This window comes from Dasypus novemcinctus, chromosome X (genome assembly GCF_030445035.2).
Source record: "Dasypus novemcinctus isolate mDasNov1 chromosome X, mDasNov1.1.hap2, whole genome shotgun sequence".
NCBI classification, from domain to species: domain Eukaryota; kingdom Metazoa; phylum Chordata; class Mammalia; order Cingulata; family Dasypodidae; genus Dasypus; species Dasypus novemcinctus.
The window spans coordinates 99,078,083-99,102,528 of record NC_080704.1 but is presented as its reverse complement, the minus strand read 5'-3'; the positions used below and the strand labels follow the sequence as shown (position 1 = coordinate 99,102,528).

Here is a 24,446-nt window from a genome sequence, read left to right as displayed (position 1 = left end):
TTGTTCAAATCTTCTGTTATATATTTCCATCATAGTTCTGATTTCTTGCATTGTGCCATTCATCCCCATCAGATCAGTTACCTTTTAGTGCATGTTTACAATTTATTTAACATTTTCCCTCAGTGCCTTCTTAATATCCTTTATCTCTCCCTTCACTTCATTACATTGATTCATGATATTTGTTTGGACATCTCTAATCAGTTGTTCCATGTTCTGCATCTCCTCCTCTTTGTTAATTTGTTTGTTATTCTTGGCCATGTCTTCTTGTTACTTAGGATAGCTTGTAACTTTTTGTTAGTGTAGGCATCTGTTTATCTTGATTGGCTTATTCAGTTGGTTAGCTTCCCTTTCTACTCTAAGGTTTTCTTTTGTTGCTTTTTTTGTGGTAAGATACCTTTTGACCCTTGGTTCCTCTTATTCTATATCCTTGCATTTGTCTGTGTTCTCTTGAAAAAAAAATATTAAGGCCAGAAAAAAAAAAAGAAAGAAAGAAAAAAGAGAAAAAGAATAATAGTTATAATAATAAATAAAAGGTAGAAGAGGAACTGTACAAGAGCTAGGAAAATAAATAATATGAGTAAAAAATCATAAAAAATGCAAAAGATAAGAAGAAAATGGGTTGAATAGAAAAAATGAAACAAAGTACTAAATAGAAAAAAATAGAAAGAGTTAAGAGGCTGGAAAGATGAGAAGAGGTGAGAAAAAAGAAAAGAGTTAAAGAAAAAATGAAGACCAAACAAGAAGAGGTGGCATGAAAGAAAAGCAACAGAAGACAGAAGATGGGAAAATGAAGGAAAGAAAATATATAAAACAGGTAGAAAAAACAAGTAAAGAGAAAAAGGAAAGGGAAAAGACAAAATACCAAGAAGCAAAAAACAGAACAACAACAACAAAAACAACCTAGGAAAAACCAACTTCCCTTTTAGGCCCCCTAGGGACCTTTTCAGACTACCAGTACTCATCAGTCAAACTCTCTGCAGTCTACCCTCTGCAGGTGAGGTACCCGGTTTTAGCAAATAAAATAATAAAACGTATTTAAAATAACAGATAAAAAAAACTAAAACATTAACAAAAAAATTCTGTTCATACATTTCCTGTCATAAGGTGACAGTTGAGTGCCTAATTACTCAGTGATCACTTTCTGGATCCCTTCTCTTAGGATGCACCTGGAATCAAACCAGGGACTTCATATGTGCAAGGCAAGAATTCCTACACTGAGCTACACCCACTCCACAGGATAAATATCCTTCCAAAAGCTTATTTGGCTCTTCCCACCCCGTTCTCTCAGTCCAGTTGGGTTTCTAAGTTTGCTGGAGCCCGGGTGGTTTAGTGCCTGTCTCTGTCCCTTCACTGACTTAATTCCTTTCTCCCAGGGTGGCTGCGTGTGACAGCCTGCCTGATCAGAACACCCCCCCCCTCCCCGCCTCCCCTCTGCCTGTGGCCACTTCTTTGCTGGTTGGGGTCTTTTTTGAGATTCAAAGGAGTCTCAGCTGGCCAAGCTCACTGAAAAGAAACCACTCTTCACCCTCCGCCAGAACCCTCCTCCTCCCAGGGTACATTTTTCCCACTCACTTGGCTGCAGTGAGCCAGGAGTTTTACTGAGGTTATTTGCCAAACGTTTTCCAGATTTCACCAGACCTGTGAATTCACAAATCATGGACGTTCAACAATCTGCAAGCAGGATAAATACAGTGTCCATCTGTGTTTGTTTGTTTTATAGTTCCCTGAATCCTGGCTCATGAACTGGCTTTAAATTCTGATTGCTTAGCTCTAATTTTTCTTGTTTTCAGCTCCCTGCCCCAGTACATCTTCTGATTTCTCAATATTAATTACCATCTGTATCAAAAATATGGTAATATCCATGTGGGCAAAAGTGAATAGATATAAATTAGTATAATTCACCTTTGTAACCCTGGGACTCTGCACTCAAGTAGGTCTCTGTAATCTCTATCACTGTTGTCATATTGGAGTTTGGTCCCTAACACAAATCTCTTGGACCCTAGCAATAACTTTGTGTTGTTAGGCTCTTTTTTTTGTGTGTCTGGTAAGAGAACCACTCTAATTCTATTAAAATGTTTCAAAGAATAACTCTATCTTTTACTGTTATTTTATTTTTTATGCTTATAATTATAGTTTTTTATAGTAAAGGATACAAATAAAAGGCCAAAAGAATAGACACATAGGGCAATGTCTGGCCGGGCCTCAAATATAAGTTTCTTTTTTTAAAAATATAATAAACTTTATTTTAAAAGAGGTTTTAGATTATAGAAAAGTTACATGAAAAGAACAAGGTATTCACAAATACCCACCCCCTCCCCCTCCTATATCCTTCACTATTAATAACATCTTACATGTGTGGTACATTTGTTACAATTGACGAATAAATATTGAACCATTGCTACCAACCAAGGTCTATAGTTTATACTGTGGTTTACACTTAATTCTAATGCCCTAAAAATGTCCTATGCTCCACCTATTATTGTCTGCAACCTCCCATCAGGACCTCTGGTAACCACTATCATTATATCAATGCTACATATTCTTCCATTACTACAATATTAATAAGTTTACTTTGTCCATGGCTGTATTCCCTTCTTAGTTTGTTCATTCCTCAACCTTGAGTATTTGGGGATGGTGATGCCCACTCTGCCTCAGATTGAGAGGGGACTTAGATCTTTTGGAGCAGATGGAAGGAACTGTTTTGTTTGCAGTTGTAGATACTCTCTGTTTTTTGGGATAGGTGTTGCCCATCATCATCATTTTGTTAGTTGTCCTGGGTGAGTTTACTGACTAGGTATTGGCCACAACTCTTCCGAGATTCTGGGATCAATGAGTATATGAACAGATAAAAGTGGTAGAAGAATCATTTGTAAGGAAATTATAAATGATTCTAACTCTGTTACATTGTGGAAATAGGTTGTCATATATTCCAAGGCAAAGCCCACTGATGGGGTGCTGATTTGAAGGAATTGTGTGCCTTGCCTATAGAGTACCAATGGCTCCAGAGCTTTCAGGATCACCCCTATTTGAAGCTTTGCTCATAGTGGCAGTTAGTAATATCTGCCTGAGACATGTATAAGTGTAACCTCTAGAATGACCTCTGGACTCCTTTTGAAATCTCTTAACTATAAAATCTCTTTTGTATTTGATGCTTCCCATTTTGGTCAAGGTCTTTTCCCCAATGGATCACTGGTCGTGCTTGGTATCAATCCCTTGGTGCTAGGGAGGCTCATCCCCGGGAGCCACGTCACGCACCAGGAATGAGCTGGGAGAAGGTAGTGCATTTATTTCCTGAGTTTGGCTTAGAATAATTATCTCATACATTTATTTCCCATGTGTCTATTTAATGCCTTGTTCCTAAGTTATTCAACAAATATAAGCTTACTAATTGATTAGATCAGTGGTCTTCTAACTCTGGCATGCATTATAATCAAAGGGAGGGCTGAGAAATCACTGATTGCTGGTCCCAATCCCCAGAGTTTCTGATTCAGTAAATTTGACATTGGGCCTGAGAATTTGTATTTCTAACAAGTTCCAAGGCAATGCTGAGTTTGTGCGTACACAAACCAGATATTTATTTTAACTGGATTAGACTGTATTTGTGAAATTCTACCAAGATATCTTACATATATTTCACAACTTTCCTTAAATCCTACCTTTTCCCTATAGCATTTCCTTCTCCTCCAGAATGGTAGCTCTTCTTTCTAACATTTCATTTTCTCTCTACTTCTCTTAATATGTATCACAGTCTTCCTTATTTACAAGTTATTTATGTAATGTGTCTACCTTACTTACCAAATTTTTTTGAAGGTAGAGATCACCTTTGAATCCATACATGTAGCTGGTGGTCAGTGCTAAGTAAATGTGTGTTGATTGAAATAGTGTATGATTGAAAAAATTTGCATGTCAGAGATGGCTGCAGAACTAGTTCTCCAAAAGCCAGACCAATTAACAAGTTGGTATTTTTCCAAATATGGACCATAATATGTACTGTTATATAGAGAAAATAAATAACTTATTTTATAGAAACAACTAGATGATAAAAGTGTAGCTAGAACTCCAAAATCTCATTTCCTGCTACTTTATATGTACCAGGTCAATAAAGTGTTAGATAGGCTATGTGTCCTGAATAAAGAAGGATAACTCCAACAAGAGGTGTCTAATTGCTTTATACTTTTAGTCCTAATTATTTTTCATGGCACATTCTAATTGCTCAGAAAGGTGAAAGATTCCCCCTAACCATCTTCTAGATGGAATAATTTTAGCATAGATAAAAAGCAGATAATTCTCAAGAGTAGAATTCTTGGTACAGAAACAAAGAAGTAAAAGCTCAAGGGTGCTCTCATGTGAAAAGTGTGGTAAGATGAGACTTCTCTATGTCGAGACACCCTTCACACTCCATTTTTTGTAAAGCCAAGTGAACATAAGGGAGCATGGGAGGCAACTTAAACAAGTTCTTTTCTAGGATTTTCAGGCAATTTTTTCAGTCTGTCCCTCCTCTCACTATCAGAGTGTTAAGAATTGAGGGTGGGGAAAAGGGAGGAGACAAGATCAGTGAGTGATTCCAGGGAAAAGAGCCAAGAAGTCACCCTTCTTATCTGGGCCCTAAACTAGGAGGAGGAGTGGGTATATAAAGGTCCAATTTCATTCATATATGATCCAACCCTCTGTTTATCCTGAGTGTATACAGAGAGGTGGGGCCATCATTGCACCTAGAACAAAGAGTGCATTTGTCCAGTGTCTCCTATGTGCTGTATAAGTACCTCGTACAGAAGCAGGCGGCATGATGTAATCTGAAGATTTGAAAATTTAATATCCCAGACATCTCTCTTCCTGTCAGAGCTACGACTAATATACATGTCTTATTATGTATTCCATTATGTAGGGATGAAGTCTGTTTTAGGCAAAGTGTCTGCTTTTAATATCTTAATAGATAAATTCTTTGTGGAAATGAAATAGTATTATTTTTTTTTCAAGTTAAAGATGAATTTTATTGCATCTTTAAAATATCACAAATAGGTTTGACATCTTGTTTCCACTACTGCACAACTCTAAGATTTTATTAATCAGCATACTGATCTGTTCCTTTTTCAGAGACATAGATACCATCCCCAAATTTTCTTATATCCTTGTTTTTAACTGATATGGCTTGTTGAATCAAAGCAGCTGAATTTGATACAAGTTCAATATAGTTTCCTCCAAGAATTAACTCATCTTCCTGGGTTTGAGAAAACGAACAAGCAACACCTGCCCTCATCCAAACCCTGTGAATGTATTTTTCACCCAAGAAATTTCATACTTCAACCAGAGATCCATTCTCCTGAATAACAACGTTGATGGGGAAATGAGCTACACAGACCTCATCTTGTAACGGAAGCCCAGTGTAACACCTTTGATCATGTTCTGTACGTGACTACAGGTAGTGCGAACTGTAGTCAGTTCCTTTCTATTTCCCCACCATTTGTCAACTCGAAGCCTCTTCTTATTCTTCCCAAGAAACCTGAGTGCTACACTGATATGATTGAAGCCCCTCTGGAGGCTTCTTCTGGGGGCCCTTCACAATAACTTTGTGTCCCTTCCGGGTGATGTTGATATCTTCTGGAATGTCTATAGTCTGGTTGCTGAGAATGGTCTTCATTCTTGAGACAGATGTGGCAAAGAAAGCAATAATATTTTAATTGAAGAAGGAGGCTGTTAGTACGATTCATTTTATCAGTTAAAAGAAAATTTGACTGTCACGATATTTTTTACAAACGTGCGTTTTGAAATAGATATTGTAAATATCATTATAAAAAGATGAAATTTTTACTAGTATAGGTTCCCCATTATTTTATTCTCCTGAAGGACACAGCTATTCTTAAATGTCTCCTCTTCATTCTCTAACAATAGCAACAATATTGCTATTATGAAGAGTTAATTTATCATTAGTGCCAGCTTATCAATAAAACCATCTCTTCATGGGCAAATCTAAAGGATCCCATATTATTGAAAAAGAGCTCAGTTGGAATAAATTATAATTACATTTCTTTTATGCTGAAATGAAAGGTCATTTCCTCAGGTGTTTACTAACACTGAACTGTTAAGCAAGAATGCTAATAAGCTACATTCAACTATTAAAAATACAGTATCTTTACTGGTTCCTCTCTATCTTCTATTTCATTTACTGATCTGCACTTCTCTTTATGCCAGCATCCTCTAATAATTCCATGACTTGCTCAGCAAAATTCCCCCACTCATGGTGACTGACCAAGCTTATACAATGTGTTTTTACATAAAAGCTTCCTCGTTGCAGACTTTGTGAACTATTCTGGTATGAATTTTATAATGCTGCTTTGTAATTAAAAGAATGAAAATTAAGGGTCTAATTTCAAATTAGCTTGTACAAAGTCATTAACTATCATTCTCACCAGAAAAGCAGTAGGCCTTGTATCATTTGAATAACATGCTAATGGGAAAAGGCTTATCCTAAGTCTTAATATCTTATTCATATTTGAACACTGTCTAGTTATATTTAATAAATGCGGGAATATGTAAAAAACACAGATAATTTTTCAGGATTCATGTTTTAGATCATGATAGTATCTGTAAGCTACCATGTACTTTACTAAATAAAAATTCTATTGTAATTTAAAGTAAAGCATTTGGAATGAGGTCATCATCATGTATATTGAGTGAGCAAAATATTTCTGAAGGTTTAAAAATGTTTAGTGATGAATTTGGAGTTTTTAAATTGTGAAAATTCAAGTGTGTTCTTATTTTATTATTCTTTCTAATAACAATGCTGGAAACAATCTCTCTTGGATATAACCATAAAAGTGAATGATTTTCTTAAAACAAACAACTACTATGACATGAACAGAGACCCATAACACATACTTCCTGATAACTTCCATGAAATGTATAGGACTTGCTTTTGTATACTGTTTGTTAAGCATAAATTAAAAGTAGTGGAGTGACAATTTCAGTGTTAACCAATCTTCCCAAATGTTGATTTTAAAAATCCATAAATGTATACAATAAATATTATATAGTGTTTGTTTTCCACTGCCAAAATTAATGGGACCCGCATTAGCACTGGGTCATAAATCCAGAAATGAGTATTTTTACATTTGGTGCATGCATGTGTGCTCACACATACCCTGCATAAAGAAAGGCAACTTCTTGAAAACTGAAAGAAATTCAGCAGTGATCAGTCACTGGTGTCAGAAGAGATAGGTAAGGGAGTTCTGGTAAATCTCACCTCCCACGCACACTCTGACAACTGGAGAATGGCAAAGAAGCAAATGTATCAACTCTAATGATAGTAAAATAAATGCTTGAAGGAGTAGCTCAGGCTTTCTGTCACCTGGCCCCTGCCCATTATATAGTTGTTTCATTTTTGAAGGTTTATTGACAAGTAGTATGTTTATTTGTATTTTATGTATCTAGGATGTTGTGCTGTTCTGTTGACTTAGATATATTCATCTCTCATTAGAACCAATTTTATTAAGACTACTTAATGACTATTATCAGAATATTAAAATTTGTATATGCTTTTTGTCTTCCAAACAGGAGGGACTTCTGTAATCAGCTAGAAATTCAAATACACTTAGAGTTCACTTCTTAAACCAACCAAATTCTGAATCCCAGAGAATGTAATCTCTCTTTAAAACTTATAACTTTAATGATAGAAAGTAGGCAAAAGCACAATGATAAAATCCATCAAAGTCAACATATTTCTATTGTAGAATCTGTATGCTTAAATATGGGTCCACTTCATATCAGGTAATCATTAAATCTTTACCAAACCTCCTTTCCCATATCATGGAATGTGATTATGTCTTTCAGTGAAAGTTTTGCTCTTTGGTACTTTGCTTTCTCTTCTTAAAACAGATGGAAAAGGCTGGAGGTAATTACTAATTTCTAAGTTTGTTGTAGCTTTAAGTCAATTTATTGAATTAAAAATATATACAGAACCATATTTGTGAATAAAGTAAAACAAGAAGAAAATGAATGTAATATATATCTACTCATTTTAACATGTAACTGTTAACTTTTAAAATCCAACCTTCATATGTAAAAGGAAGTACATAATGGATTTGATGCAGGATAAAAGGCTTATTTTATCTAATTTATTTAAATGTTTATGCAACTGGCAGTAAGAAATGTAAAGAGTCTTTAACCAAGGTTAAATGTCTTTCAAATATGTCAGTATCTACAAAGTGTGAATATTCGAAAATGCCATTAGTTGGGAAAAGGAAAGTGAATCATGGTAAATATGAGGAGCTTTTTTCCCCAATAGAGTGTAAACTGCACAGTAGTAAGGTGGGTTATGCATGAAGTGGTAGAAATCATTTTTTATGCCAGCATATCTATTATTGGCTTTATGACATTCTTCTTGGCATTATAATTTCCTTAAATTTATAATTTAATTAAGGCAATAGAAATCAATAAAATGATTTTTAAATGTCAAACAGTTTATTCTTTATAAAGAAAGTAAAAAAAGTTCTTGGAATATACATCAGTAAGAGGGATGAGACATGGTGTGGATTAACCTTGGAGTTTCATGTAGACTGCATGTCTCAGTTTCTCTATCTTTGAATTAACTTCTGATAGTGACTTTCTATCTAGAGTCCTGGAGATGCTGGAAAGATAATTGAATCTACAATATGGGTAAAACAGGAAGTGCTTCTCAGATGGTGGTGCAGGGAGGTGTAGAGGCAAATTTCAATGTAATTATTATTATTATTTTTTTATTGACTTTGTAATAATGTTACATTAAAAATATATATGTGAGGTCCCATTCAACCCCCCCCCCACCCCCCCTCTCCCCCCCCCCAACAACACTCGTTCCCATCATCATGACACATCCATTGGATTTGGTAAGTACATCTTTGGGCACCTCTGCACCTCATATACATTGGTTCACATCATGGCCCATACTCTCCTCCATTCCATCCAGTGGGCCCTGTGAGGATTTACAATGTCCGGTGATTACCTCTGAAGCACCATCCAGGGCAGCTCCATGTCCCGAAGACGCCTCCACCTCTCATCTCTTCCTGCCTTTCCCCATACCCTTTGTCCATTATGTCCACTTTTCCCAATCCAATGCCACCTCTTCTATGTGGACATTGGATTGGTTGTGTCCATTGCACCTCTATGTCAAGAGGAGGGTCAGATTCCACCTGGATGCTGGATGCAATCCTCCCATTTTCAGTTGTAATCACTCTAGGCTCCATGGTGTGGTGGTTGTCCTTCTTCAACTCCATCTTAGCTGAGTGTGGTAAGTCCAATAGATCAGATTGTAGGTGCTGGAGTCTGTTGAGGCTCAGGACCTGGCTATCACATTGTCAGTCCAGAGATTCAAATCCCCTAAATATATCTTAAACCCCAACATTAACTGCACCTCCAGCACATTAGCATGAAAGTCTTATGAAGGGAGATCCCATCTGAGTCCAGATTCATCACACATAAACACCATTTCCAAAGAGGGGCCATCTGCCCTGGTAGTTAACCCCATCGGCCATGACCATAACTCCCATGGGTCTCTTTAGCCCTCAAAGGAACCAATATCTGGGGGTTGTATCTGCTTTATCTGTCTCTCTGACTCTGCTCAGTTGTGCATGAGGGCAAACCTTCTGCCAGAATGTAATTATTTATAACAGTGCTGCACTAGTTTCTAACATTGTCACTGACAAAACAAAAAAATAAAGTAGGAGAATAGATCATAATAAAATTAATAGACAAAAACCTCTTCCTCCCCCTTTGTGGCTTGCTTGCTGTCTGCTCTCTGTTCCACTCGTTGTGCTCTCTTTTCTGTTTTTGTTTGCCTCTCTTGTTTTTTTTCTTTCTTTTTTTCAATCTTACATTAAAAAAACATGAGGTCTCCATATACTCCCACCCTCCTCACCTCACTCCTCCCATATCAACAACCTCTTTCATCATCATGGGACATTCATTGCATTTGGTGAATACATTTTTTTGAGCGCTGCTGTACCACATTTTTTGTTGCGTCACCTTGCTGAGTTGGTCTGCACGCAGGAAGGTGCTCTGCAGTGCTTGCAGGCGCGGTGTGTGGGCAAGCCTGCCTTCACAAAGAGGCCCCAGGATGCAAACCCAGGGCCTCCCATATGGAAAATGGGAGCCCAACTGATTGAGCCACAGCCGCTTCCCTGTTACGATTTTTTAAAAGTTTTATTGGCTCTTCTACATCCTTTGCATTTTGATACAAATGTTAGAATCTTCCTGCCAATTTCTATAAAAGAGCCTTTCTGATTTTGATTAGGAAAGGGTTGAATCTATGATGGATTTTGGAAGAATGGACATCTTAAAAATATTGTTTTCTAACCCATGATCAAGGTATACATCTCAATTTATTTCATTATTTCATTAATTTCTCTCTGCAATGTTGTTGTGTAGTTTTTAGTGTGCAGATCTTTTGCATCTCTTATCATGTTGCAACCCACACTGTGCAGTCGCAATTGAACAGGGTCTGTGCAGTCCTGAGGAGGGGGAGGTGAGGGGATGGGGAAATGAAAGACACAAAAAAGCAGGGATCAGTTGGGCTGTGAGGAGCTGCAGAAGTGCAACAGCTGCTACGTGTGTCCACCCGATTACAGTTTATTTTATACCCTAAGTACAAACAGTACATTCAGCAGTTCTCACAGGAAGGCTTTGTTTCTAGGTCACTACAAATACACGAGTTATTCTTTGTTTTTATTAGCCTTTTGATAACACAGTTTTCCTAGACTTCATTATCCATAATCAACATAGCTTTGATCAACACATAACCTTGCCCAAGGGTGCCTCCTTCTTTATCTCCAGTCTCTCCAGGTGCACTTTCTTCTTTATCCACATTCTTTCTGTGAACCTTGGAGCCTGTTTCGCAGGCCTCCGAGAGTTTTGCTTTGCAAGGCTCCCCACATTATCAGATTTATGAAAATAGAAAGTATTTCACATTATCTAAGTATACTTTAAATTGCACTATTCTTTTTTTAAAGATTTATTTATTTTTTATTTATTTCTCTCCCTTCTCCCCCCAGTTGTCTGCTCTCTGTGTCCATTTGCTGTATGTTTTTCTGTGTCCGCTTGTATTCTTGTCAGCAGCACTGAGAAACTGCGTCTCTTTTTTGTTGCGTCATCTTGCTGCATCAGCTCTGTGTGTGGTACCACTCCTGGGCAGGCTGCACTTTTTTCACATGGGGCAGCTCTCCTTGCAGGGCATACTCCTTGAGTGTGGGGTTCCCCTACATTAGGGACACCCCTGCGTGGCAGGGCAGTCCTTGTGCACATCAGCACTGCGTGTGGGCCAGCTCACCACATGGGTCAGGAGGCCCTGGATTTGAACCCCGGATGTCTCATGTGGTAGGTGGATGCTCTATCAGGTGAGCCAAATCCACTTCCCTGCACTGATCTTAATTTCAATTTCTTATTGTTCATTGATGATGCATAAATGCAGAATTTGTTTTTGTGTATTGATCTTTCATTCTGCAAACTTGCTAAACTCAGTTATTATTAGCTGTAGAAGTGTTTTTTTTAGATTGGTAGAACTTTCTACATAGACTATTATGTAGTCTATGAGTAAGAGTTTTAATTTTGTCCCTTAATTTGAATGCCCTTCTTTTTTTCTTGCACTGGACAGAATGAATCTCTAGTAAAAACTTGAATATCTCCCACCATGAATACACTCCTTAGTCTTAGTTTGTTTTTTCCTGCATGCAAAAAACCAGAACAATTTCATCATGTGAATATATGCCCCTTCCCACATGTGGTAACTATATCCACTAAGATGAACTCCTTCTCCCTCCACTGCCTCCATATTTGAAACAAGACAAGGATACCCAGTAGAAAAATTATTCACTGAAGCTGTGACAGCCTGAAGGCAGTGATTTCATACTGTGCCACAGAAAACTGAAGAGATCCTCATGGAAAGTGGAGAAAAGAAGTAGATGGAAAAGTTCCCTGATAGTAGCCTAGAAGTTAATGGTCTTCAAGGCACAGAAGAGAAATGTGTAGGTGGGAAATGGGATAATTCACATATCAAAGGAGACTTAAATGTGGCCACATTACCTTAGAGTGATTTTAGGTAAGATATCCAAAATAATAGGTAATTGTGAAGTGTGGGTGTCAACAGAAAGAACCACTGAATGGGGGTGTCCACAGGAAATGGTTTGCAGAAAACGTCCTTTCCCTGCCATGTGTGCTTCCAGAACTGAACCCTGGGAGATGAAGAGGAGTGGCAGGTCATTTAGGAAAAACTTTTTCAGGGGGTGTTGTGGAGACACTCCCTTTCTTCAACCAGAGCACCTTGACCTCCCCATCATTTCCCCCTCCTCCATGGAAGTGTCTAGAATAGTGCTTTGTGATGCTCAAGTCCTATCTTGAGCTCCCTAGCATCCTCCCTCCAACATGTAGCTGTCAGGAGTGGTGCTTTGTGATATCTAAGCCCTCCTTAACCACCATTGGCTGAGGAAGTGCCTTGTTGAACAATCAAAGCTAAAGGGTGTGGCTGCTCATTGTCCTGGGCACCAACATACTGGGAGATCAGGAGCCCCCAGTTAGGCCACAATTGACAGTGCCATGGCAGAGGTGGATGGGAAACAAAACAGATACAGAACAATCAACACCGAGCATCAAACAATGAACACCAAGCACTAAAGGGAGGAAGAAGTGGAAGATACTCTGGCAACATAATTCCAAGAGAGAAAAGGTCAGATGATTCTATATATGGTCCTCTTCTTCTTCCCCATCTATCCCACACTCAAGAATCTACACTGTTCTTGTCTGGCACAGACCATCTTCTCAGCCTGCTGTACTCATAAATTTCCCTTCCCATCCAGTCTTTATCCTTCTTTCCCAAACTAATGCCCTTCTGGTTTCACCCTGTTGCCCTGACAGGGGTCAAAGAGAATTAGGAAGGTAAAATTAGCACTTTGAGGATGTTTGAGAAACCCTAAGAGGCAAAACACCAACTATATGAGTCTTTTACCGCAGGATGAATAAGAAGATGAATAAAAATCAACTAAACCAGAAAAAAGAGACCCTGGAAAGCTCCACCACTTCAAGTAATACCCTGAGCATATTGAAGCCAGAGACCTAGAACTATCTGCTATGTCTACAGAGAAGACTCTGGAGAAATAGATTTTTCTCTTGTGAGGTAAGGTCTCTGCTTTGATATCTTACTTCCTTTTTAATGTAAGCATTTAGAACTATAAATTTCCCTCTCAGTACTGACTTTCCTCCATCCCGTAAGTCTTGATATGCTGTTTTTAAATTTTCATTCACCTTAGTCTATTTCCCAATTTCCCTTGTGACTTCATCTTTGATCCATTGGATGCTCGAGTACATCATTGATTTTCCACTTATTTGTGAATTTTTCCGTACTTCTGTTATTGATTTATAGATTCATTCTATTGTGGTCTGAGAAGATATTGTATGATTTCAATATTTTTTTAATTCATTGAGACTTGGTTTGTGACCTAACATGTTGTCAATCCTGGAGAATGATCCAGGTGCACTAATGAAGAATGTGTATTCCATTTCTGTTGGGTGAAGTGTTCTATATTTATATATCTGTTAAGTCTATTGTAGTCACATTGTAGTCCACACTCTCCCCCAGTCCACCCAGTGGGCCACAAGAGGACACATAATGTCCAGAATCCATCCCTGTGGCACCGCCCAGGACAACTACAAATCCTGAAAATGCCCCACACCATATCTCTTCTTCCATTTCCTTACCATCAGCAGCCACCGTTGCCACCCTCTCCATATCACTACTACAATTTCTTCCCATACTAATCACAATAGTTCCCCAGAAGAACACCAGTAAGTCCACTTTAATCCATACTCTATTTCTCCATCCTGGGAACCTGGGATGGTTATGTCTAGTCCCCCTCTACATTAAGAGGGGGCTTAGATTCCACGTGGATGATGGACGCAATTCTCCTACTTGCAGCTGTAGGCATTCTTGGCTCCCTGGTGTGGAGGTTGGCCCTCTTCACCTCCCTGTCAGCTGGCCAGGGCAAGTTCAAGAAACCAGAGGGTAGGAGCCACAAGTCTGCTGAGGCCCTGGGCCTGGTGGTCACATGGGTAGTCCAGAGATTCAGGTCTCCTGAGTATACACCAACCCAAATGCCAACCAAAAGTCCAGTAAAAGTAACAGAAGAGGCATGTGTGGAAAGGTCATATCTGAGTCCAACTCCATCACACTCAGGAACACAAACTCCAAAGTAGGGCCAACTGACATGGCCTTGAACTCCAGAGCCATCTGCCATGATCATAGAACTTGTGGGTATTTGCAGTCCTCAGGAGAACCAGCGCCTGGATTTCCATCTACCTTGGCTGTCTCTGGTACCCTGCTGAAGCGTGCATAAGCATCACCACTCTGATGACCTCCCAACTCTTTTTTGGAGACTGATAGCAATGTAAACTCACTTGTCCTTTCCATTTTCTCCTTTTATCCAAAGTCAAAAAGCAGTTTTTAACACCTGATATTACATGTAGGCTGAGATATTCTGCCAGTCTTGGTTGACCCCTTGATTCAAGGGCTTTTTCTAGTTACGTTATCATCTGGTGCTTGGTAGTAATTCCTCAGCACCAGGAAGGCTCATCCCTGGGAGTCATATCCCATGCTGGGGAGAAGGCAATGCATCTACATGCTGAGTTTGGTTTAAAGAGTGGTCACATTTGAGCAACATGGAGGCTCTCAGGAGGTAACTCTTAGGCAACTCGCAGCTCAGGCCTAGTTCATATTTCAGGCACACAGGCTCATAATCGGAGCCATCAGTATCAAGAGTTCATCTTCAGAGCATCCATCTCTTTTGGTCTTTGCCATTGCACTTGGGGGATTGTTGCTGTTCCATTGGGGAATGTGATAGAGCTCCCCTGGCCAGGAACTCAGCACTCTCTCAGCTGTTATTTCCAAGTGAAACCACTATGAAAATATCCAAACCTTTCTATGTACCCTGTGTACCTGCCCTGGAGAACTCCCAGCCATTTGCCCCCCACAAATAATACTTCACAAGTGCTTCTCTCCTACCATAGTTGAACCTCTGTGTAGTCCAAAACTTCTTCAAAAAGGAAGCCCAATATATTGCCAGATTCCATTAATAGTAAAATGGAATATAGTGATGGGTTTAAAGGTTAGATATAGAATACATAGTAATTTAGAGAAATTAAATAAAGGAAATATAAATTGGTGTATCAAAAAATGAAAAAAATGAAAAAAATGAAAAAGTTTTGTTTTTGACATTTTGCCTTTCATCACTGCTATAGGTGTTACCCTGTATGTACAGTGGCAAGGCAATTTCTTCCATTTCTTCCTCAGTGTCTACATCCTTTCTTTTTCTTATTCCTAATTATTAAGTTTGTCTTCACATAAGTTTTAGATCACAGTAATTCACATATACAATATATGGTACTTTCACATATCCAACATCAAACACTTTGTCCCTTCCCCAGCAATGATCTTTTTACATGTTCATGTTATATTTGCTTCAGCTGATGTACAGATATTGAAACAATAGCTTTCAAACATGGTTCCCTTTGGGTTTACATTATTGTTTATATTTTAGACTATACAATTTTCTAAATTTTTAGTTATCTTATATTTTACATTATGGTTTATGTTTTAGCCTATAGGCTTTTTTACATTTTTGGTGAAATTTAACGTGCCTATGTCCATCATTGCATGATCTTGTGGAACACTTCCATTGCCCCACAGTAACACTGATTCCATGTATTCAACACTTCTTTCCCCCTCCCCCTGGGTCTACCATGACAATCAGTCTTCATTACTTGAAGGACCATATTCAGAGATACTTGCAAAAATGTTGAGGGCTTGACAAACTTGACTGCCCTCACCCATTGGGAGCCACCAATTCTCTCGAGGGGTCCTAGTTTTCCTTTTAGTATTATACTTGACCTCAGACTTCCCCTTTAAACCCTTTTCACACCCACATACTAGTACTGTTAGATGCAAACATTATCTTGGGCTTTCACCTTTTCAAATTATTTCCAAAGATTAACACCCACCTTTTTTTTTTTTTTACCAATTCTGCCCAAGTTATCCCACAGATTTCTGTTCTCTAACCTCACTGCATTTTCTGGTTACCCATATTCAAGTTATTAACTCCATGAAATAACATAATATATTTAGTTCATAGCAGCACAGTCGTGCAGTATTTGTCATTTTGTGTCTGGCTTGCTTCAGTCAATGTAATGTCCTCCAGGTTCATCCCTATTGTCATATGCTTACTGATTTTATTTCTTCTTAGAGCTGCATAATATCCCATTGTGTGTATACACCACAATTTGGTTATCCATTCTTCAGCTGATGAACACCTAAGTTGTTTCCAACTTTTGGCTATTGTGAATAATGCCACTATGAACATCGGTGTGCAGATGTCTGTTCGTCATGGCTCTCAGTTCTTTTGGGTATATACCTGGTAGTAGTAATGCTGGGTCACGTGGCCAATCTTTATTCAGCTTCTTTAGGGAATGCCAAACAGTCCCATCAACAGAGAATAACTGTTCCAGCTCTTCATATCCTCTTCAACACCTACAGTTCTCTGTCTTTTTAACAGTGGCCATTTCTAATAGGTGTAAAATGATATCTCATTGTAGCTTTGATTTGCATTCCCCTAATCGCTAGTAACAATGATTATTTTTTCATATGTTTGGTTTTTTTGGCATTTGTATTTCTTCTTCAAACAGCTGTTTATTCAAGTCTTTTCCCCATTTTTAAATTGGGTTGTTTGTCTTTTTATTGTTGACTTGAAGCATCTCCCTGTATATCAAAGATATTAACCCTTATTGGTTATGTGATTTCCAAATATTTTCTCCCATTGAGTTGTGTGCCTTTTTATCCTTTTTGCCAAAACCCTTTGAGGTGGAAAAGTGTTTAATTTTGAAGAGGTCCCATTTACTATTTTTCCTTTTGTTGCTCATGCATTGTGTGTAAGGTCTACGAATCCATCACCTACCAAAAGGTCTTTAAGATGTTCCTTCATGTTTTCGTCTAGTGGTTCTCTGGTCCTGACTTTTATATTTAGATTTTAGATCCATTTTTAGTTGATTCTTGTGTAGGGAATGAGATAAAGATCCTCTTTCATTGTTTTTACTGTGAATATCCAGTTCATCTGACACAATTTGTTGAAGAGACTGTTTTGACCTTTAGCATGGACTTGGCAGGTTTGCTGAAAACCAGTTGGCCAAAAAGGTGAGGGTTTATTTTCAGACTCTTAATTCCATACCACTGATAGATGTGTCTATCTTCATGCCAATACCATGGTGTTCTGACCACTGTAGCTTTGTAATATGTTTCAAGATCAAGCAGTGGAATTCATCTCATGTTACTATTTTTTTTTAATAATACTTTTAGCTATTTGGGTGCACTTTCTCTTCCAAATGAATTTGGGATTGCCTTTTCTATTTCTGTAAAGTAGGCTGTTGGAATTTTGATTGTTATTGCACTGAATCTATAAATCACTATTGGTAGGATTGACATCTTCATGATATTTATTCTTCCAATCTGTGAACACGGAATGTCTTTCCATTTGCTTAGGTCTTTGTTGATTTCTTTTTTTTTTAAAGTTCTATTTATTTCTTTCCCTTTTCCCCCCATTGTCTGCTCTCTGTGTCTATTTGCTGTGCGTTCTTCTGTGTCTGCTTGCATTCTTGTCATGCGGCACCGAAACTGTCACTTTTTTTGTTGTTGCATCATCTTGCTGTGTCAGCTCTCCTTGTGTGTGTTGCCACTCCTGGGCAGGTTGCGCTTTTTTCACACAGGGTGACCCACTTTGTGGGGTGCACTCCTTGCATGTGGGACACCCCTATGTGGGGGACACCCCTGCATGGCACGGCACTCCTTGCATGCAGCAGCACTGAGTGTGGGCCAGCTCACCACATGGGTCAGGAGGCCCTGGGTATTGAACCCTGGACCCTCCATACGATAGGTGGATGCTCTATCAATTGAGCCACAACTGTTCTCCACCCCCCTTTTTTAAAATTTCGTTTATCATCATTTTGTAGTTTTCTGCATATAGGTCCTGTACTTCCTTGCTTACATTGATTGTTATGTTTTTGAGTCTTATTTTTGGCTATTGTAAATGAAATTTTTTTTCCTGATTTCCTCCTCTCTTTGTTCAGTACTAGGGTACAGAAACATTATTTGTTTTTGTGTGTTGATCTTGTATCCTGCAATTTTACTGAACTCATTTATTAGCTCAAGTAATTTGGTTGTAGACATTTCAGAATTTTCTAAATATAGGATCATGTCATCTGCATATAGTCAGAGTTTTACTTCTTTTCCTATTTGCGTACCATTTATTTATTTATTTTCTCATCTAATTTCTCTAGCTAGAACTTCTTGCACAGAGTTTTTTGATTTGCTCTAATTTTTGTTCTTAAGTTCATTTATTTCTGGTCTAATCTTTATTCTTTTCTTCTGCTTGCTTTGTGAGTGGTTTGCTGTTTTTCTAATTTCTCCAGTTGTTGAGTTAGATCTTTGATTTTAGCTCTTTCCTCTTTTTTAATCTAGGTGTTTAGGGCTAGAAATTTCCATCTCAGGACTGCCTTTGCTGTATCTCATAAGTTTTGTTAAGTTGTGTTTTCTTTTTTGTTCATCTCAGTGTATTTATTAATTTCAGTTACAATTTCTTCTTCCACCCTCTGATTATTTAGGGGAGTGTTGTTCAACCTCCACAAATTTGTGAATTTATGTCTTTCTGTCTATTATTGATTTCCAGTTTCATTTCATTGTGATCTGGGAAGGTTCATAGTATAATTTCAAATTTTTAAATATTTATTGAGAGCTGTGTTGTGCCTTAACATGTGTTGTATACTGGATAAAGATTCATGGGCACTTGAGAAGAATGTATAACCTTCTGAGTTTGGGTGCAACATTCTGTATATGACTGTTAGGCCTAACTTGTTTATCATATTGTTCAAGTTCTCTGTTTCCTTGCTTATTTTTTTCTAGTTTTTCTATCTAATGGTGTGAGTGGTGTGTTGAAGTACCCAAAGTTTATTTTAGAGATGTCTTTCTCCCTTTAGTTTGCCAGAGTTTGCCTCATGTATTTTGGGGCACCCTGGTTAGTTATATATATATTTATGACTATCACTTCTTCCTGGTGGACTGTCTCTTTTATTAATACAGAATGGTCTTCTGTATCGCTTATAATTCCTTTACATTTAAAGTCTGTTTGTGTCAATATTAGTATAGCTTCTGTTCATTTTTGGTTACTTTTGTGTGGAGTATCTTTTTCCAAGATTTTGCTTCCAGCTAATTTTTTTTTAATACCTGAGAATATGTTAAGTCTCTTGTAGGCTGCATATGGATGGCTCATGTTTTGCTAATCCATTCTGTCAGACTATGTATTTTGATTGGGGAGCTTAGTCCAATCACGTTCATTGATATTACTGTAAATGCTTTATTTATTTCCACCATTTTTATTCTTTGGTTTTCATATGTTATATCTAATTTTCATCTCTCTTTTTACCCTTTTGGTTATCCTTTCTGCTATTATTTCTTCTATACTCTCCTCCAAGCCTCTCTTTCCTGTCTTTTTCTTTCATGCTTTAAGGCATCCCTTAATATTTCCTGCAAAAGTTGATTCTTTTTTATTAACTCTCTTAGTTTCTGTTTTTTTTTGTGTGTGTGTGTGAATATTTTAAATTCAAATTCATATTTGAAGGACAATTTTGCTGGTACAGAATTCTTACCTGACAGTTTTTCTCTTTCAATATCTTAATTGTATCACATCACTATCTTCTCTCCTCCATGGTTTCTGATGAGAAATTCTCACTAAGTCTTACTTGTATCTCTTGCTTTTGATGGTTTGCTTCTCCCTTGCTGCTTGCAGAATTTTCTCCTTCTATGTTTGATATTCTGAATAGTATGTGTCTTGGAGTAAGTCTATTCGGATTTATTCTTATTTGGGTATGCTGTGCTTCTTGGCTATGTAAGTTCATTTCTTTCATTAAATTTGGGAAATTTCCAGCTATTATTTCGTCAAATACTCTTTTTGCCCCTTTTCACTTCTTTTGTTCTTCTGGGACTTTCATGACACATACGTTGTTGTGTTTCATGTTATCATTCAACTCCCTGAGCCCCTCCCTGAACAGTTTTTTCCCCATTCTTTTCTTTCCGTTCTTTTCTGTCTTCAATTTCAGCTGTTCTTTCTTCTATATTATTTCTTCCATCATTTCTAGTCTGCTGTTGTATGCTCTGTGTTTTTTTTTCTATTTACTCTTTTTTAGCAAATTTTTATTGTATTTTTTTAAAGATACATACATCACACAAAATATTAAACTAAAAAATATAAAAGGTTCCCATATTTCCCAATCCCCACTACCCCTCCCACATCAAGAACCCCTATCATCAGTGTGGCACATTCATTGCATTTTGTTAATACATTTTGGAGCACTGCTAGACCACATGGATTATAGTTTACATTGTAGTTTACACTCTCTGCCAGCCCATTCAGTGGGTAATGGCTGGATATATAATGTCCTGCATCTGTCCCTGCAATATCATTCAGGACAACTCCAAGTCCCAAAAATGCCCCCATATCACACCTCTTTTTCCTTCTCCCTGCCCTCAGCAACTCCTGTGGCCACTGTCTCCACATCAATGATACAATTTCTTCCATTGCTAGAGTCACAATAATTCTATAGTAGAGTACCAGTAAATCCACTCTAATCCATGTTTTATTCCTTCATCCTGTTGACTCTTGGATGCTGATATCCACGCCACCTCTCAATTTAGAAGGTGGCTTAGATCCCACATGGCTGATGGATGCGATTCTCCTGCTTACAGTTGTAGACTCTCTCAGTTTCCTGGTGTCATGGTTGACCATCCTCACCACCCTGTTAGCTGACCTGGGTAAGTCCAACTACTAGAGAGTAGGTGTTGCAACTCCCCTGAGGCTCAGGGCCCAGCTGGTACATGCCCCTTCTAGATTCAAGTCTACTGAACATATGCCAACCCCAGGGCCAACCACAGTTTCAATAAAAGTGTTAGAGTCATGTGTAGAGAAGTCACAACTGAGTCCAGCTCCATCACAATCAGAAGTACAAATTCCAAAGTGTACCCACTGGCAAACCACTGAACTCCAGAGCCATCTGCCATGACCATAGAACCTTGTGTCTCCATAGTCCTCAGGAGCACTACTAACAGTGGTTGTATCTACTTTGGCTGTAAATGGGATCTTGCTGAGATATGCTTAAGTGTGATAACCTCTTGACTCATTTTGAAGTCTCTTAGCCATATAAACTAATTTGTCTTTGCCATTTCCCCCTTTTATTCAAGGTCTTTTTCTTTTTAAAGATTTATTATTTATTTATTTCTCTCCCCTCCCCCCCCCCCAGTTCTCTGTACTCTGTGTCCATTCATTGTGTGTTCTTCTGTGTCCACTTGTATTCTTGTCAGTGGCATCAGGAATCTGTGTCTCTTTTTGTTGTGTTATCTTGCTGCATCAGCTCTCCATGTGTGTGATGCCACTCCTGGGCAGGCTGTGCTTTTTTTGTGTGTTGGGCAAATCTCCTTACAGGGTGCACTCCTTGCATGTGGGGCTCCCCTACACAGAGGACACCCCTGCATGGCATGACACTCCTTGTCTGCATCAGCATTGCACATAGGCCAGCTCACCACATGGGTCAGGAGGCCTTGCATTTGAACCCTGTACCTCCTATGTGGTAGGCAGATGCTCTATGAGTTGAGCCAAATCTGCTTCCCTCAATGCCTTTTTGTAGTTGCACCATAAGCTGTTGATTGGTAGTAATTCCTCAGTGCTAGGGAGGCTCATCCCTGGGAGTCATGTTCCACGTTGGGGAGAAGATAATGCATTTACATGCTGAGTTTGACTTAGAGAGTTGCCACATTTGAGCAGCATGGAGGTTCTCAGGAGGTAACTCTTAAGCACCCTGCAGCACTAGGGCTAGTTGAAATTTCAGTCACACAGGCTCATAAGGATAGTTCAGGATCAAGGGCATGTCATTGGATCATTCTTCTTCACTGGTCTTTGCCCTTGCACTTGGGGGATTGTTGCCATCCCAGTAAGGAATGTGACAGAGCTCCCCCAGCTAGGAACTCAACACTCCCTCAGTTGTTTTTTTGTATCGCTACCTACTATGACAACACCCAATGAATATCTGGACATATTTATATACCCTATATACATGCCCTGGAGAACTCCTTCCCACCTTTGTATTCCCATCAAAGACAACCCACGCCAGTGTTCCTCCCCTGCCATAGTTGAATCCCTTTTTGATCCAAAAAGGTTTCATTCTTAAAAAATGAAACCCAATATATTGCCAAATTCAATTAGTAGGAATTTGAAATAGTAATGATAAATTCAAAGATTAGAAATAGAGGACATAATAATTTAGGAAAGCTAAAATACAGTAAAAATAAATTGGGGTATTAAAAAATGAAAAATATCATAAAACTTTGTTTTTGACATTTTGCCTTTCATCACTGTAGTAAGTGTTGCCTGAATGTACATTGGCAAGGCAATCTTTTCAATTTCTTCCTCAGTGTCTACTTAATTTTTTTTTTAATTTTAAATTTTGTCTTCAACAAAATTTTAGATCACAGTAAAGTTACATATACAATATAGGGGACTCCCCACATATGGAACATCAAACCCTTTTCCCCATTTACCAGCAGTAATCTTTTTACATGTGGATGTTATACTTACTACGACTGATGTACAGATATTGAAACATTCCGGCTAACCATGGTTGCATTATGGCTTACATTATGGTTTATATTTTAGTCTGTACACTCTTCTAAATTTTTGGTTAAATTATGGTTTACTTAGGGTTTACATTTTAGAATATACATTTTTATAAATTTTTGGTGAAATTTAACCTGGCCTATATCCATCATTTCATGATCTTGTGGAACACTTCCATTGCTCCCAAGTTAACCCCTCTTCCATCTATTCTATTCCTCTCTCCCCCTCTCCTTGGTGCTCAGTGACAAACAAACTAGACTGCTTGAAGGACAAGATTCATAGTTATTTGCAGCAATGCTGAGGGCTTGACACACTAGTCTGTCCTCCACCATTGGGAGCCACCATGCTCTTGAGAGGCATACTCCCTTCTGTTTGAGAACATTTGGTCTCCCCAGGATTGGAGTACAACACCTTCCTGCTCATTTTGTGGGTCTCCACCCATTGATAGGACACTCCATGACAATATGAGCACTCACACACTCTCTAGAAGCAAGACCCAGGTGCACCCTGTGCCAGATACCCCCGTGAAACACATTAAACAAGTAACCCTTTGTTATATTTTCTAAAATGTTTTCACATTATAATTTTAACCACATACCTGACAATCTCCCGTGTTCACCAGCTCCCCCAAACCCTTACCCCAATTCCATGGACCATCTGACACATCCTCCCAACCCTAGCTCCCCTCATGCCTACAAAGCCCCTCCCAATAATATCCCTACTCCCCTGTCTTATTCCTTCACTGCACAACTACTTACCTACACTTTATCATAGATTTTGCCCATATAGGCCTTAGCTCATATCCTTCCTCACCCCACCTAATCCCCATAAGCCTATCTTTCAGTCTCCAGTTCTCTGAGACAGCTTGATTTGTTTAATTCATATCAGAGAGGTCATTTAATTTTTGTCCTTCAACACCTGGCTTGCTGCACTCAACATAAGGTCCTCGAGATTTATCCATGTTATCCTAAGTGTTAGTACTGTATTCCTTCTTATAGCTGGGTAATAGCCCATTGTATGCATATACCACATTTTGTTGATCCATTCATCTTTTGATGGACATTTGCATTGATTCCAACTTTTGGCAATATTGAACAATGATGCTATGAACATTGGTGTGCATGTATCGGTTCGTGCCCTTGTTTTCAGTTCTTCTGGGTATATACCCAGCAGTGGAATTGCTGGTTAATATGGCAAATCTATAACTAGTATTTTGAGGAAATGCCAAACTGTCCTTCACAATGGATGGATCCTTCTACATTTCCACTAGCAGTGTATGAGGGTTTCCATTCCTCCATGTCCTCTCCAACACTTGCAGTCCTCTTTTTTTTAAATAGCCACCAGTCTAATGGTTTTTTTTAATTTAAATTATTTGTTTATTTTTAAAAATTGCATTAAAAAAATATGAGGTCCCATTCAACCCCACCGCCCCCACACCCCACTCCCCCCACAGCAACACTCTCTCCCCTCATCGTGACACATCCATTGCACCTGCTAAGTACATCTCTGAGTGTCACTGCACCCCTAGTCAATGGTCCACATCATAGCCCACACTCTCCCACGTTCCATCCAGTGGGCCCTGGGGGGATCTACAATGTCCCGTAATTGTCCATGAAGCACCACCCAGGACATCTCCTCGTCCCGAAAACGCCTCCACAGCTCATCTCTTCCTCCCTTCCCCAAACCCAGCAGCCACTATGGCTACCCTTCCTACACCCATTCCACATT

At 38.6% G+C, this 24,446-nt stretch overlaps 1 long non-coding RNA gene and 1 pseudogene across 2 annotated transcripts in view; one reads left to right on the top strand and one right to left on the bottom strand.

The window, feature by feature from the left end:
* Positions 1-5,062: 5,062 nt before the first annotated feature.
* LOC105744539 (large ribosomal subunit protein uL6 pseudogene) lies at positions 5,063-5,638 on the bottom strand (annotated as a pseudogene).
* A 6,825-nt stretch (positions 5,639-12,463) lies between these two features.
* The window catches only part of LOC131277202 (uncharacterized), an 80,163-nt gene continuing 68,180 nt past the window's right edge, over positions 12,464-24,446 (top strand). For both annotated transcript variants that reach the window (XR_009184369.1, XR_009184370.1), the window contains exons 1-2: positions 12,464-12,688; positions 12,973-13,135. This is a non-coding gene — a long non-coding RNA (uncharacterized lncRNA). The remainder of the gene's footprint in view (positions 12,689-12,972; positions 13,136-24,446) is intronic.